Source organism: Benincasa hispida, chromosome 5 (genome assembly GCF_009727055.1).
Source record: "Benincasa hispida cultivar B227 chromosome 5, ASM972705v1, whole genome shotgun sequence".
In the NCBI taxonomy this organism is placed as follows: domain Eukaryota; kingdom Viridiplantae; phylum Streptophyta; class Magnoliopsida; order Cucurbitales; family Cucurbitaceae; genus Benincasa; species Benincasa hispida.
Genome location: NC_052353.1, coordinates 30066731 through 30073444, shown reverse-complemented (window position 1 = coordinate 30073444; position 6714 = coordinate 30066731). Strand labels below are relative to the sequence as shown.

General features: G+C 32.6%; 1 pseudogene; it reads right to left on the bottom strand.

Moving 5' to 3' along the window:
* Positions 1–724: 724 nt before the first annotated feature.
* On the bottom strand, positions 725–6558 carry LOC120077549 (annotated as a pseudogene).
* Between the last annotated feature and the right edge of the window lie 156 nt (positions 6559–6714).

Sequence of the window (6714 nt, the reverse complement as noted above, 5' to 3'; positions counted from 1 at the left end):
TGATGATCTGTTGTTCAAATATTATTATGATACGAAACGTTTACATATTTATAGATTATGACTTATGATATGAAATATTTCTATAAAACCTATTTCCCTATAAACTACCACTCACTAGCTTTCCAACTCGTCCTTTCCTTTTTATTTTCCTCACCAGATTGCTTTTGAGTTTTAATAGGATTCAAATGATACGAAGCTACCACCCTACCCATTAGTTTGTTGAAAAATGTAATTAAACATGATATTCTAATAATTGTATAATTGTCAAAATGTGTAGGTGAAGTATTTTATCCAAATTTTAATTTAAAATTAACAGAAAAATATTGTTGTTAGCAGGCATCTCTAAGAATAAGGAGGAAAATTTGACAGTAGATTCCATTGCGCTACTAGGATTTGACACTCTAATACCAAAATAAATCTAAGGTATTTGAGTTTAATCTCTCAATTGCTCAATAAATTCTGTGAAACATTGTGACCAATTTGTAATAGGGTGTATACAAAATAATACAATTAATATTCCTGAAGTATAGAAGATATTACAATATAGCCAGATATGATATTAAAATACAGAATCTAATGATATGTGGTTTGTCCCAAATTACTGTAGAGGTTCCTTAATAATATAGATCATGAAAAGTACCGATACATCCATAAAGTCTTGAAATATAAACCATTTAACTAAAGTATCTATATATTTATGTAAATACAGTAAGTTACAATGAAATCACTTCACTTTTGATAGAAGAACATCCTTAATTAATTTATCCAGTTGTTTCCAAGCAAAACCACCAAGTTCATATGCTTCTTCAGCTTTACTCTTCATATTCATAACATTCTCCTTCATTTGCTTACCCTTTTCTCCATCCATTAACTCTCTCACAAGCTTCTCAACTTCATTTCTTTTCACATTGTTATCAATTTCCATTCCAATCCCCCATTCACTGCAACAATAATGACAATTTGTTTGTTGTTCAGCAAAGAAAGGCCATGTAATCATTGGAACTCCAGCACATATACTTTCAAGTGTTGAATTCCATCCACTATGTGTTAAAAACCCTCTAATTGAAGAATGGTTCAACACTTGTTCTTGACATCACCAACTTGCTATCAAGCTTCTTTCCTTGGTTTGTGTTACAAATTCATGTGGAAAAATGGCTGAATCTCCCAAAACTAAATCAGGCCTTGTAATCCATAGAAATGGCTTCTTGCTATTTGCTAATCCCCAAGCAAACTCAATTAATTGATGTGATGTCATAACTGTGATACTACTAAAGTTTACATAAATTACAGAATTTGGTTCCTTTGAATTCAACCATTCAATGCATTCAAATTCCTCCACCCAAAGATTAGACCCTATTGCTCTTTGTTTCTCATCTTCCATTTGCTTGACAAGTAAGTGAAGAGGACCAATTTTGTAAATAAGAGAATTGATGGAAGAGAGAGCCTTTAATACATCCTATCGAATGTGTTCAATATAATTGCAGAAGCTTCTCTACATTGTTTCATCTTCAGAAGAATAAAATTTAACATAATATCATTTGGATATGTTGTTTAATAAAAGTAGGAATATCCCTCAAACGTATATTCTTCATTCCCTCAGTCCATTCTATAGTTCTTTCTAGATATCCATCTGTCAAATAGCTTGCATCTGTGAACCAATAAATAAGATTAAACCCCAAATTAATTGAAAATTTTAAATTTAATAATTTTTTGTCTTCCATCCCCATAGAAGTAACAAGGTCTTCAACTTTGGCTAGTCATAATTTTGTCGAGAGCATGCAATGGAAACTCACAAATAAATAACCAACAAAAGATTATTCGAGAGGAAACAAAATCACTTTTATTTGAAAGTTTTCAAATTTGGTTCACACTTTTAATTGAACTCTCTTTGTGTGTTCTTTTCTACACACTTAGTCGTCATTTCAATACAAAATATCAATTCTATATATAGGATTATCATGGGCATGTCTAAATCTATAACTCTCTCAACACATAAAAAACCTTTAAAGTCCTATATTTAATTTATTAACATATCTAACTCTCTCCAATATATGACCTTACCAACTTTTCATTAATTAAAATACCTAATTAATTCACATCTTTTAATTCATCTATAATTCATCTAATTAAAACATGTTTAACCTACAACATCCCCCCTTAAACATATTTTCTAAAATCTTCAAGCAAAGTTCTTAACTTATTAAATACATCAACTTTGAGTGGCTTTGTGAAAATATCTGCAGTTTGATCTTCAATCTTCACATGTTCAACTTGAACCTCCTTTCTTGAAATTCAATATCTGATAAAATGAATCTTGTATTAATGTGCTTACTGCGGTTATGAAACATTGGATTCTTTGTTAGAGCAATTGTTGACTTATTATCACATCATATTCAAAAATTCGAACTATCTTTAGCAAATTCCTTAACTAAACTACATTACAAATACATGAGGCTGCAACAACATATTCTGCCTCACAAGTAAATAATGTCATAATAGGTTGTTTCTTAGAAATCCCAGTAAATGCAATATTACCAAGAAAGAACACGTATCCCCTTGTACTTTTTTTGTCATTAACATCTCCAATTCAGTCATTAACACAACAACCTTCATGCTTGAATTATTTAGATGAAGAATAAAATAATCCATAGTCAAGCATACCTTTGAGGTAACGAAGAATTCTTTTTGCCACTTTCAAACGAGTAATTATAGGAGTTTCTATAAATTGATTCACCAATCCAACACTGAAAAGAACATTTGGTCATGTGCAATAAAAAATCTCAAACTCCCAATTAAGCTTTTGAAATATGAAGGATCAACTGTATCTCATTCTTCATATCTGGACAACTTTATCCCAATTTCAATCGGAGTTGTGTCAGGATTAGAATTGATCATCTTGAACTTCTCTAGAATTTCACTAGTATATCGTTCTTGAGAGATAAAAACACCTTCCTCTGACTGTTTCACCTCATTGCCAAGATAATGTGACATCAGTCTAATATCTGTCATTTCCAAATTTTGGGTCATTGCCTTCTTGAGATCTTAAAATATACTTCTACAATTTTGCTGTAAAAGTTAAGTCATCCACATCCAGACAAACCAACAAAATATCTCCACGATCATTAGTTTTAATATAAAGAGAATATTCATAAAGACATCTTAAATACCCATTGTCAAGGAAATATTTGTTGATTCTGTTATTCCATATTCAAGGCGCTTGTTTCAATTCGTACAACGCCTTCTTTAATTTCAAGACTTTATCTTGTTAACCTTTCACAACATAACCAAGAGGTTGTTCTAAGTAGATTTATTCTTCTTCCAAACATCCATTCAAGAATTTTGGTTTAACATCCATTTGAAAGATCTTCCATTTACTTTGAGCAACAAGTGCAATTAACAACCTTATAGTTTTCAATTGGGTAACAAATTCTTCATGGTAGTCAATGCCTTTTCTAAAAATAGCAGCCTTTTGCAACTAATCTTGTTTTATGCCTTTCTACTTCTCCCTTTTCATTTTTTTTTATCTTGAATACCCATTTGACACTGACTTCTTTCTTTCCACTTGGAATAGTAGAAAGTTGCCATTTGAAAGATCTTCCATTTACTTTGAGCAACAAGTGCAATAAAAAACCTTATGGTTTCCAAATGGGGAAAAAATTCTTCATGGTAGTTAATGCCTTTTCTTTGAGAGTAGCCTTTTGCAATTAATCTTGTCTTATGCCACTCTACTTCTCCCTTTTCATTTGTTTTTGTCTTGAATACCCATTTGACACCGACTTCTTTCTTTCCACTTGGAATAGTAGAAAGTTTCCATTTGAAAGATCTTCCATTTAGTTTGAGAAACAGGTGCAATTAACAACCTTATGGTTTTCAAGTGTGGAACAAATTTTTCATGGCAATCAATGCCTTTTCTTTGAGAGTTACATTTGGCAACTAATCTTGTGTTATGCCTCTCCACTTCTCCCTTTTCATTTCTTTTTGTCTTGAATACCCATTTGACACCGACTGCTTTCTTTCCACTTGGAATAGTAGAAAGTTTCCATGCATCATTCTTCTCTTTGACCTTTATCTATTTATCCATGGCAGTCGTCCACTTTTAGTCTTGCAAAACTTCTTCAAAATGCAAAGGTACGCTGTCACCAAATAGACAAAAAAGAGTAAGATTATTAAAACTTTAACTTAACTCTTCAATCTCATCATATATGTCTCATAAACTTCTCATGCCACGAGGTCCTTCACTTGAACTTGCAAATGATGAAGATGCACTTTATTGTGGAGTGATTGCCGACTTTGGTAGTGTTGATGTAGAAACAATGTGACTAGACTCATCCTCATCGTCACGATAAAGTAAAAACTTATAGTCTTTTGGTTTATTATTCCAATTCCATGTTGCTTCCTCATCAAACACAACATCTCTACTTACCACTGTCTCTTTATAGCATCATTATAAAGCTTGTAACCTTCTGAGCTTGCATGATAGCCAACAAAAATTTGCTTCTCACTTTTATCATCGAGCATCCTATACTTTTGATAAGGTATATGTACATAAGCGATACTTCCAAATACTCTCAAATAAGTAATGGACAATTTTTTTTTCGTGTTCATGCTTGTTGAGGCATTTTCTTCCACAACTAGTAAGAGAATGATTGGACAAATATACAACACATTCAACAACTTGTGCCTAAAATTCTTTTGCCATCTTCTTACTTTTCAATATGCTTCAAGCCATATTGAGTATTGTTCTGTTCTTCCTCTCAACTACACCATTTTGTTGAGGAGTCCATGGAACTGTCATAGGCTGATAAATTCTATTATCTGCACAAAAATTTCTGAAGTCATTTGAAGTGAATTCTCCTTCCTGTGTAATCTCAAGGCTAGGTAATAATCACTTTCTTTTTCGGCAAGAGTTTTAAATCTCTTGAACATGTCAAATATTTCCGATTTATCTTTGACAAAATAAACTCAATTCTTTTGGCTGAAAAAAACAATACATAATAAGAAATAATTATTCTTATTGAAAGAACTTGGTTTGGTCAGCCCACAGAGATTAGTGTGAACTAACTCTAGCGGTCTCCTTGCTCTTGCAGAAGATTCTTATAGAAAAATTTTCCTTGCTTGCTTGCCAAAAAGATAACCTTCAAAAAATTGATATGGGTGTTTTACATATGGTAGTCTTTTCCCCATGTTTTTCCTTGTTAACAGTCTTAAGCCATCAAAGTTTAAATGCCCATGTCTCAAGTGACAAATCCAAGATGAATCTTTCAAACATAACTTCAAACAATTAGTAACATCAGTTTGAATGTTTAATAAAAACATTCTATTCTTCGTCATTTTCATTTTAGCAATCATATTACCACGATTATCCCTTATCAAATGACTATAATCCTTCATCAAAATATTATACCCTTTCTTTAAGAGTTCTCCTAAACTCAAAATATTGCTCTTCATATCAGGCACACAATAAACATTAGAGGTAAACTCATGCTTCCTATTCTTCAAGTTGATCAAAATCTTCCCTTTTCCTTTAATAAGAATTTGGATGGCATCACCAAATAGGATATTACCATAAACAGATTCATCAAGTTCCACAAACATTGACTTATATCCACACATGTGATTGCTTCCACCACTATCAATATACCATGCATTGTTTTCACATGTTTTTTGGTCTTTGCATGCTAGAAGCAAAGATGACTCACCGCTTTCTTCATATTTCTTAGCATAATTTGCATTTTCTTCTACTTTATTCCTGCATTCCCAGGAATAATTGCCAATTTATCATAGTTATAACTTGCAACCTGACTTTTATCATACCTTCTTTCATTATTTGATCTTTCTCCATAATGTGAGATCCTTGACAAGTATATAAAATGAAATTAGGATTCGACTAAAAATTGATAAACTTAAAGAGACACCGTCTTGAGGGACATATTTAAATCATTAAAACCTAAAGCGTAGGGACTCAATTGAAATCATACCTCTAAGTGGGACCAACCCTTGGTTCATGAGCTTAGGATATTGTAAATAACCCAAGTAGCCACAAGCACTAGTTGTAAAGAACAATGCATAAGGATTGTTAAACTGATTAGCAGCTGAAACAGAGAAGAACATAGCAACATCGCTAACAACACAGCTAACAAGTGGAATGCCAATAGAAGTAGTAGCATTCAAGTTTAGTTGAGAAATAAGGTCAGAAAATGGAGCTAAGCATTTCTTGTTGACGGATTCACAGAGTGCATAGATTTCTTGGGTGGAATTGGGCTCCGACTACAGAAGGCCGTCCAGAATAGTTTTGAATTGAAAATCTAGCAAGCCACTGAGAGAATCGAGGCCTCTCGATTCGAGAAGACGCCGATAATTGTACTCGGTGTTGACGAATGTTATGTTGAAACCTCTATGGTGAAGATGCTTTGCCAAATTCAACATAGGGGTGATATGGCCTTGAGCTGGATATGGAATACAAACAGCATGTGGTTTTTCATTTTGTGAGATGGAATAATAATCCATCTTTGAATCCTTTTCTTCAAATAACAAATTGTTGGAATTGCAAAACACAATTGTTATGGGCTGCAAAAGGAAAGTCGTATAGAGCAGTAAGGATATTGGACTTTTCTCAATGAAAGAAGAAATATCCAAACGTAATTATTATTGAAGTAGAGTGAAGAGACTCTTGGAAAGCTAATTATTGAAGTTTTTGTAGCCCAAATTATTAAG